This window comes from Lagenorhynchus albirostris, chromosome 2 (genome assembly GCF_949774975.1).
Source record: "Lagenorhynchus albirostris chromosome 2, mLagAlb1.1, whole genome shotgun sequence".
Taxonomy (NCBI): Eukaryota; Metazoa; Chordata; class Mammalia; order Artiodactyla; family Delphinidae; genus Lagenorhynchus; species Lagenorhynchus albirostris.
This window is the reverse complement of record NC_083096.1, coordinates 61,352,624-61,363,527: the sequence shown is the minus strand read 5'-3', so window position 1 is coordinate 61,363,527 and position 10,904 is coordinate 61,352,624.

Genomic DNA, 10,904 nt, shown 5'->3' with positions numbered 1-10,904 from the left:
CAGTTCTTTTCATTCTTTTTTCTTTATTCTGCTCTGCATTAGTTATTTCCACTATTTTATCTTCCAGGTCACTTATCCGTTCTTCTGCCTCAGTTATTCTGCTATTGATCCCATCTAGAGTATTTTTCATTTCATTTATTGTGTTGTTCATCATTGTTTGTTTCATCTTTAGTTCTTCTAGGTCCTTGTTAACTGTTTCTTGCATTTTGTCTATTCTATTTCCAAGATTTTGGATCATCTTTACTATCATTATTCTGAATTCTTTTTCAGGTAGACTGCCTATTTCCTCTTCATTTGTTAGGTCTGGTGGGTTTTTATCTTGCTCCTTCAACTGCTGTGTGTTTTTCTGTCTTTTCATTTTGCTTATCTTACTGTGTTTGGGGTGTCCTTTTTGCAGGCTGAAGGTTCGTAGTTCCTGTTGTTTTTAGTGTCTGTCCCCAGTGGCTAAGGTTGGTTCAGTGGGTTGTGTAGGCTTCCTGGTGGAGGGTACTAGTGCCTGTGTTCTGGTGGATGAGGTTGGATCTTGTCTTTCTGGTGGGCAGGTCCACGTCTGGTGGTGCGTTTTGGGGTGTCTGTAGAGTTATTATGATTTTGGGCAGCCTCTCTGCTAATGGGTGGGGTTGTGTTCCTGTCTTGCTAGTTGTTTGGCATAGGATGTCCAACACTGTAGCTTGCTGGTCGTTGAGTGAAGCTGGGTGCTGGCGTTGAGATGGAGATCTCTGGGAGATTTTCGCCGTTTGATATTATGTGCAGCTGGGAGGCCTCTTGTGGACCAGTGTCCTGAAGTTGGCTCTCCCACCTCAGAGGCACAGCACTAACTCCTGGCTGCAGCACCAAGGGCCTTTCATCCACACGACTCCTTAATTTGGGATGATTCGTTGTCTATTTATGTATTCCACAGATGCAGGGTACATCAAGTTGATTGTGGAGCTTTAATCCGCTGCTTCTGAGGCTGCTGGGAGAGATTTCCCTTTCTCTTCTTTGTTCTCACAGCTCCCAGGGGCTCAGCTTTGGATTTGGCCCCGCGCGTTCGTGTAGGTCGCCGGAGGGCGTCTGTTCTTTGCTCAGACAGGACGGGGTTAAAGGAGCCGCTGATTCGGGAGCTCTGGCTCACTCAGGCCAGGGGGTAGGGAGGGTCACGGAGTGCGGGGCAGGCCTGTGGCGGCAGAGGCCGGCGTGACGTTGCCAGCCTGAGGCGCGCCGTGCGATCTCCCGGGGGAGCTGTCCCTGGATCACAGGACCCTGGCAGTGGCGGGCTGCACAGGCTCCCCGGGAGGGGGGTGTGGATAGTGACCTGTGTTCGCACACAGGCTTCTTGGTGGCGGCAGCAGCGGCCTTAGCGTCTCATGTCTGTCTCTGGGGTCCGCGCTTTTAGCCGCGGCTCGCGCCCGTCTCTGGAGCTCCTTTAAGCAGCGTTCTTAATCCCCTCTCCTCGCGCACCAGGAAACAAAGAGGCAAGAAAAAGTCTCTTGCGTCTTCGGCAGGTCCAGACTTTTCTCCGGACTCCCTCCCGGCTAGCCGCGGTGCACTAACCCTCTGCAGGCTGTGTTCACGCTGCCAACCCCAGTCCTCTCCCGGCGCTCCGACTGAAGCCGGAGCCTCAGCTCCCAGCCCCGCCCGCCCCGGCGGGTGAGCAGACAAGCCTCTTGGCTGGTGAGTGCCGGTCGGCCCTGATCCTCTGCGCTAGAATCTCCCCGCTTTGCCCTCCGCACCCCTGTTCCTGGGCTCTCCTCCGCGGCTCCGAAGCTCCCCCACTCTGCCACCCGCAGTCTCCGCCCGCGAAGGGGCTTCCTAGTGTGTGGACACTTTTCCTCCTTCACAGCTCCCTCCCGCTGGTGCAGGACCCGTCCCTATCCTTTTGTCTCTGTTTATTTCTTTCTTTTGCCCTAACCAGGTACGTGGGGGGTTCTTGCCTTTTGGGAGGTCTGAGGTCTTCTGCCAGCCTTCAGTAGATGCTCTGTAGGAGTTGTTCCACGTGTAGATGTATTTCTGGTGTATCCGTGGGGAGGAAGGTGATCTCCGCGTCTTACTCTTCCGCCATCTTCCCGGAAGTCTGTCTTTACCTTTTAAGTGTCATTTATTCATTGAAGAGACCAGTTCATTTGATCTACAGAGATCCCCCATCCAGGCTTTGTTGATTAAATCCTCATGGGTCATAAATGGGCCATATGCCATATTTCCTATAAACTGGGAGTTAGAACTAGAGGCATGATTGGACTGTAGTTTAGTATTTAGGTTTTTTACTTTTGCAAATATCACATCATAGGTGGCCCCATGTACTCCTTATTGCATCATATCAGGAGGAACCTAATGTCTTGTTTCCCACTTTGACAAATGCTAAGATTGATAGTGCTGTCCACTTTTAAGCATTCCTTCCCCTCTCACTCCTCCCAAGGCTTTGCTGGCTTCCTGATCTATTCCTTGCCCCTTCCTCAGTGCCTGAATACTGCCCCCTCCCCAACCCACCAGACACACCTTGAAATAGCTCTCTTACACCTATCCACTCAAGTGGGGCTTCAGTCTGTGGCTGCAGCAGTCAATCTTTTGGCCTAATCAGAGAGAATGCGATAGTGTGCAAAGCCAAAGGGCCTTTTGCCTCTCCTATTGCCACTTCTCAGCCCAATTTTGTGGTTTATAACCCAAGAATCTCTACTTTCTTAGTTGGGAACTAAGAAAGTCAAGCAGTTTGAACCTATCGGAACCTGGATGCTTTATAACATCCCCCTAAGTGGTTGCCTGAGATTGGCTTGTGATCTCTGCTACTGGAGAGCACACGCCTTCTTCAGAGAGACCACAGCTGGAAGGCTAGTTGTTATAGAGGTTGATGCCTCTTTGTTGATGACAAATCTGCTTTTTAAGAAATTTTTACTAAGTCACAGGCCTGGCCTTTGAAGTAAACCCAGAGGAGTGGCACCAATGGAGGCGATTTATGGTTAGGCACATTCAAAAGTTTATACTTTTACTTCTTGTTTTCTCTTTTTTAGTTTTAATTGTGGGAAAGCACACACACATACACTATAAAATTCCTCCTCTTAACTATTTTTGGTTTTGTTTTTTTGTTATTTTTCTTTTAACCATTTTTAAGTGTACAGTTCAGTAGTATTAACTATACTCACGTTGTGTAACAGATCTCTAGAAATTTTTCATCTTGCAAAATGGAAGCTCTATACCATTGAATAACAACTCCCCTGTTCCCCTTCCCGCAACCCGTGGCAACCACAATTCTACTTTCTGTTTTCATGAATCTGACCACTCGACATACCTCATAAAAGTGGAATCACACATTGTTTTTCCTTTTGTGACTGGTTTATTTCACTCAGCAAAATGTCCTTAAGGTTCATACATTTTGTAGCATGTGGCAAGACTTCCTTCCTTCTTAAGCCTGAATATTATTCCATTGTGTGTGTGTGTGTGTCTGTGTGTGTGTCTATGTGTGTGTGTATCACATTTTCTTTACCCATTCATTTGTCAATGGACATCTGGGTTGCTTCTACCTCTTGGCTAATGTGAATAATGCTACAATGAACATGGGTGTGAAAATAACTCTTTGAGATCTTGCTTTAAATTCTTTTGGATATATACTCAGAAGTGGGATTGCTGGATAATATGGTAATTCTATTTTTAGTTTTTTGAGGAAACTCCATACTGTTTTGCATAGTGGCCTCACCATTTTACATTCCTACCAGCAGTGCATAAGGGTTCCAATTTCTCCATATCCTTGCCAACACTTGTTATTTTCTGTTTTTGTTTTTTTTTTTTATAGTGGCCATCCTAATAGATGTGAGGTGATGTCTCCTTGTGGTTGTAACTTGTATTTCTCTAATGATTAGTGATGTTAAGCATCTTTTCATATGCTTCTCGGCCATTTGCATATCTTCTTTGAGAAATGTCTAGTCATGTTCTTCGCCTATTTTTAAATTGAGATACTTGGTTTTTTATTGTTGAGTTGTAGGAGTTCTTTATGTATTCTGTATGTTAACTCCTTATCAGATATATGATTTGCTATTTTCCCCCCATTCTATAGATCGCCTTTTCACTCTGTTGATTGTTTCCTTTAATGTGCAGAAGTTTTAAAGTTTGATGTAGTCCCATTAGTCTATTTTTGCTTTTGTTGCCTGTGCTTTTGATTTCATAGCCAAGAAATCATTGCCAAATTCAATACCATGAAGTGTTTCTCCTATGTTTTCTTCTAGGAGTTTTATAGTTTTAAGTCTTAAGTTTAGGTTTTTAATCCATTTTGAGTTAATTTTTGTATATAGTATAAAGTAAGGGTCTAACGTCATTCTTTCCATGTGAATATCCAAACACGGTTTGTTAAAGTGACTCTCCTTTCCCCATTGTGTAGTCTTGGCATCCTGTTTAAGAGCATTTGACCATAAACACAAAGGTTTATTTCTGGGTTCTCTTTTCTGTTCCACTGGTCTTTGTGTCTGTATTTATGCCTGTACCTCACTGTAGCTTTGTAATATGTTTTGAATCCATGAAATGTGAGGCCTCCAACTTTGTTCTTTTTCAAGATATTTTGGCAATTTGGGGTCCCTTGAAATTCCATATGAATTTTAGGATTTTTTTCCTATTTCTGAAAAAAAAAATCTTTGGGATTTTGAAAGGGATTGCATCGAATCTGTAGATAGCTTTGTTAGTATGAACATTTTAACAATATTGTCTTTCAATGCATGGACACATAATGCCTTTCCATTTATCTGTGTCTTCTTTAGTTTCTTTCAGCAATGTTTTGTAGTTTTTAGTGTATTGGTCTTTCACCTCCTTGGTTAAGCTTACTCCAAAATATTTCACTCTATTTGATGCTATTGTAAATGGAACTGTTGTCTTAATCTCCTTTTTGGATTGTTCATTGTTAGTTATAGAAATGCAACTGATTTTTGTGTGTCAATTTTGTACCCTGCAACCTTGCTGAATTTGTTTATTAGTTCTAACAGGTTTTTTGGGAGGCGGTGGATCTTTAGGGTTTTCTACATTTAAGATCATGTCATCTGCAACAAAGATAATTTGACTTCTTCCTTTGCAACTTGGATGCCTTTTATTTCTTTCCCTTGCCTAATGGCTCTGGCTAGAACTTCTAGTACTATGTTGAATACAAGTGGCAATAGTGGGCAAACTTGCCTGGTTCCTGATCAGGAAAGTTTTATGTTTTTCATTGTTGAGTATCATGTTAATTGCAGACTTATAGTTTTAGAGGGAAAGTTTTATGTTTTTCATTGTTGAGTATCATGTTAATTGCAGACTTATAGTTTACTTTTTTTTTTTTTTTTTTGCGGTACGCGGGCCTCTCACCGCTGTGGCCTCTCCCGTTGTGGAGCACAGGCTCCGGACGCGCAGGCTCAGCGGCCATGGCTCATGGGCCCAGCCACTCCGTGGCATGTGGGATCCTCCTGGACTGGGGCACGAACCCGTGTCCCCTGCATCGGCAGGCGGACTCTCAACCACTGCACCACCAGGGAAGCCCTAGTTTACTTTTTAAAATATAGAATTCCTGGACAAATTCTGAAATATAAAATTTGGACAAATACTAGCAGGCATTTGAAATGATAGCTCAGGATTACCAACTAGCAAAAGAAGATCTGTATATGGATTTTCTAGATGTGGTTTTATAGAGACATATGGTACCATACCTGTTTTGTGAGCTATGTTTTCTCGGACTTAGGTTTCAAGGACACGGATTGACAAAGCATATCCAACCTGTGTGACTATAAGTCATTTGCCTCATGTGATCCTTTAAAAACCAACCTTGGCAGTTTACACATGTAAGTTCAACGGACCAGCTGCTATAATGAATGAGGGATACTCTCTTCTTGGGTCTGTTGAAGAAGAACTTGGAGAGAGAATAATCACCACTTTCCTTCTAGCCACTTAGTGGCTTTAGAGATTCATGGTCTCTAAGTTTAGAGGTCCTTCCCCTCTAAACTTGAATGAGAGGCAGTAGGAAAAAAGCAACCAGGACAGAACAAAATAATGCCCTCATGAGTCTTGGAACAATGTGCTGCTAATAAAAAATAGACTTTCAGCAAGTAAGGAACTTGCAGCTACAAGAGATTCCGAGATATTATCTTGAATAGACCAAGTTGCATTTGGGAACTGTCTCGGCTTTTTAAGTGTTAGGCTGACTTGGGATAAAAGGAAGGAGAGAAGCTTCATTTGTTTATTTCCCAACTGCTTCCTAAGAGAAAGTAAGTATGAATAAGCCATCTGCTGAGTAGGCACTGTAGAATATTGAGAAGACATGCCCACACATCACTCTGATATGAGGTACAGATAAGCACCCTGAAGCAATGAGGAGGGGTGGCTCTGGAAGTGCACATTGTTCATGATTTAGGAATTCCTCCTCAGCATTTACAGCTTCCCCTCAGTAATGATTCCTGAGCAATTGGTTACCTTCCTCAGCTCATCAACAGCTAGTAGTACAGTCCCTAAAGTGCTTTCTTCTGCCCCCTCCCCATTTCCTTCTTACCAACCCTACTTCTCATTCTGGTCCACCAGCCTTATGGTAACCACGACTTGGTGCATGGCTGTGAGAGAAAAAGCACCAGGCAGACAGACAGACAGTCCCAAGACACAGAACCAGACAGAGAATTCATGAAGCCTTAAACACAGCTGCAGAATTAAAACAAAAATGTCAAGGGAACGGAGTGTTCCAGCTGACTTAACTTCCTGTTGATAAGTCTCTGGGGAGGAGGGGTGAGGTCTGGAGTTCTAGAATTGGAGTAGAGGAGTGCAGGGGGCCTGGCCAGAATGGGGTGGAACGCCTTTGCAGGCATGGTCACTAGGAGTTGGGTTCCCATCTGCAAGGCTGTTGACACTCAGTTCCTGAGCCTGGTCATGGTCAGAGAAGGCTTTCAGCTACTGATGTGCTCAACCCTCAGAAAAACAGGATATTAGCTTTCAGATCTGATTAAGCCATGAGATGCAAATTCCTTCCCCACCCTGATTCCGCTCCCCGACCACTGCCATCCACACCATTCCCTCTTCCACAGCAGAGATACATCCATCTCCCTGTGTGACTTCCAGCAGGGGCTGTCTACATCCTGTGCCTCATTGCCAACTCAGCTGTGCGAGGCCAGATTGAGTGCTTAACCCATTACATTATGGCTTTAGATTTATGGTCATTTTGATTAGGAGTTCCTTGCCACATCCCTGGGTGACTAATGAGAATTATCATCAATTAGGAAATGAGAATGGTGAAGTAACTTTGCCCTTTAGGGCTTCCCTGGTGGTGCAGTGGTTAAGAATCCGCCTGCCAATGCAGGGGACAAGGGTTCGAGTCCTGGCCCGGGAAGATCCCACATGCCACGGAGCAACTAAGCCTGTGCGCCACAACTACTGAGCCTGTGCTCTAGAGTCCGCAAGCCACAACTACTGAGCCCACGTGCCACATCTATTGAAGCCTGCACACCTAAAGCCCATGCTCCGCCACAAGAGAAGCCACCGCAATGAGGAGCCCATGCACCGCAACCAAGAGTAGCCCCAGCTCGCTGCAACTAGAGGAAGCCCACGCACAGCAACAAAGACCCGACACGGCCAAAACTAAAAATAAATTAAATAACTAAATTTATTAAAAAACAACAAACAAAAAACCTTTGCCCCTTAGAAAGCACATATGTGGTAGGGTCCTGGAGTCCCCAGTCCTCAGCTTGGTCCCTTTGCCTACAGAGTCTTTACAGGTAAATGGTTGTCATGTCTCTTTCCCTACTCACTCTCACCCCATCTCTTTGTCTTTATTGCTGCCTAAAATCCCCACCATGTGCAATAAAGGAAACAAGAAACAGAAAATATAAATCAGAAGCAACTCTGCTCAGGTCAGTAATCTTCAAAATGCAAATATCACCTATTTTTACAGAGGCAAATACCAAGCATAAAACATTCTCAGAACAAGACTCCAGGGGCAGCAGGCTCCCTATAAGGAGGCCAGGAAGAACTCCAAACTTAATGCCCACTTAAAGGGCTAATGTGTGCCATGTTGGAGCAGACACTGCAAACCTGAGAAGAACAGTGAAAGCTGGCCTCTGACAAACCCTCTTGTCCCTCTCCACCCCCTCCTCCAGGCTCCCAGAGCCCTCTGCTCACACGACCCTTCAAGGCACCCAGAGCCCCACCATCCCCATCTCACCAAGCTCGCCTAGGTCAGCTTCCTCTTCCTCCTGCCCCCGAGGCTTTCCTTGAATCCTCCATCCTTGTCCCTCTGGCCTTCCTCAGGACTCAGCAGCATTCAGTTTTATACTGCTTCAGGACATTTAGCATTTAGTTTGCATTATGATTCAAATATTCCAGGGTCTATTAATTATTGCCTTCTCAGATAAATGATAAGTTTATATGATAGGGACCCTATGTGCGCCTCACGGGCTGAATGATGCTGGAGAGACCAAGATGTGAAAAATATGAAAACATCTCAAATACTATCACAGGGCAGAAAGTAGAAAAGGTGAATGAAGATGGATGAGGGTAGCAAATGTAATAGTGACATACTCCAAAACTGGAAAAACTTTGGCACCAGGAGTTATGAGGTTATATAATGGGATGAGAGCAAGTAAACTAGTCAATAAGTGGTCAGATTTAGGAAAGAAGGTCAAATGCTTGACTACGTCAGAAAAAACCCCATAGTTTCTGTGCATTAAATTTATGCATTATTTAAATCAGTGTGACTTAAAACTGGTTTCCAAAATGAAACACTGTTCAAGATAGTGAAATTTATTCAGAATTGAGATGTGAGGAACTCCCCTCCCACCATTTTTTTTATTTTTGGCATGTACAAGCAAAAAATACAGAATTGAATCTGAACTTAGAATATTCTAGAACAGTCAGATGAGAAGAAATAAGACAAAGGTGAGTCTTTCCTCCAAGGTGAAGCTGCAGCCAAGCAGATAAATTTATTAAAAGTAGGTGAAAACTGGGAATTCCCTGGCGGACCAGCAGTTAGGACTTGGCGCTTTCACTGCCGAGGACCTGGGTTTGATCCCTGGTTGGGGAACTAAGATCCCACAAGCTGCGCAGCATGGCCAAAAAAAGTAGGTGAAAATCATGAGTGCATAGCTTGGAACTGAGAGACGAACATGGAATCATGTGGAGGCAGCTGCATTTGGTAACTGCCCCTGATTAGAATCACTTCTTCATGATAAAATGCTGCTCCTATTACTTCTATGACAATAATGACCCAGCCTCTATCACACTCATTATTTGTTAGCGTTATTTTAAGCATTTCACATGTATTAACTCATTTAATCCTTACAACTCTATGTGGTAAATTCTATTATTATCCCCATTTTACAGATGGAGAAACAGAAGCAAAATTAAGTAACTTGATCAAGGTCACAGTTAAACCCAGGAAGTCTGGTTTTAGTGCTGATATATATATTTTTTTTTTTGCGGTACGTGGGCCTCTCACTGTTGTGCCCTCTCCTGTTGCGGAGCACAGGCTCTAGATGCACAGGCTCAGCAGCTCACGGGCCCAGCCGCTCTGCGGCATGTGGGATCTTCCCGGACCGGGGCACGAACCCGTGTCCCCTGCATCGGCAGGCGGACTCTCAACCACTGTGCCACCAGGGAAGCCCATCAGTGCTGATCTTTAAATCTCTGTGCTGTCCTCTGTGTTACAACTTTCCATGTTTGTACTACATTTTTAGGTGGACATTCAAGAACTGGATTACAAAGTGGATTATCTACCTCTTGTGCGTGGAGCCAGTGTCCATTCACTCATCCAACATGTATTTACTCACCAAATTTGAACCCAACATCAATCATAGGAACTTAACCAAGACAGAATGGAATGTGCTTTCTTTAAGAATAAAGTTTTGTGGTAGGATAAAGAAAGTAAACAGATAATTATAAAGTAATCCTTGCAAGGACAGGGATAGTGTAGGCATGAGGTGCACATAGGAAGCACACCTCTTCCAGGTGGTGGGAATTGGAGAGGGGTGGTCAGGACCATCTTCCTGGAGGAAGCCTAATCTGAGAACGAAGAGATGAATAAGAGTTAATTTTGTTCTTTGTGCAAAGTAAGGAATGTGTTCCAGGCAGAGAAGAGAGCTCATTCAGGGACCTGAAATCACATCAGGATGGCTTGACTGTGCAGTACTGGGTGTTCTCTGTTGAGAAGAGGCTGGAGAGGTGAGCATTACCATGTCAGGAAAGTGTGTGAGTTGCACCCTCCAAAGTAATCTTCAGAAAGATTACCGCCTGTGGAGTGGAGAATAGATGCAGGGAGATGGTGAGTCACGATTGGAGTCAAGGACAACAATTAGCAGATATACAGATGAACTACGACACTGTTCTCTTAATCCAGATAAAAGATGGCAATGACTGTGACTGGTGGGAGGTTGCGGGGAGGAATGTCATTATATTTTAGAGCTAGAATTGTAGCACCTGGTTGGTGAAGATGAAGAAAGAATCAAGAATGACTCCTGGGCTTCCCTGGTGGGGCAGTGGTTGAGAGTCCGCCTGCCGATGCAGGGGACGCGGGTTCGTGCCCCGGTCCGGGAAGCTCCCACATGCCACAGAGAGGCTGGGCCCGTGAGCCATGGCCGCTGGGCCTGTGCATCCGGAGCCTGTGCTCCGCAACGGGAGAGGCCACAACAGTGAGAGGCCCACATACTGCAAAAAAAAAAAAAAAGAATGACTCCCAGGTTTCTGGCATAAACAAATGGATGGATAGCAAGACCACCACAAGGAGGAAAGAGAAACAGGTGGGGACACAGGTTTTTAGTAGAATTTTGCAAATGCATACTTTGTGCAGAAAACTTTCCACATAATTCTTTGCCTGTTGCCCATGAAAAAAAGCAAAGAGGATGAGTGACCAGTGGGAATTGGGTACTATTCTTTCTTATAACCTGTTTCACTTTATTAGTGTAGAATCACTGAAGATATTCATTGTAAGGCCATGTGGGTAACATCCA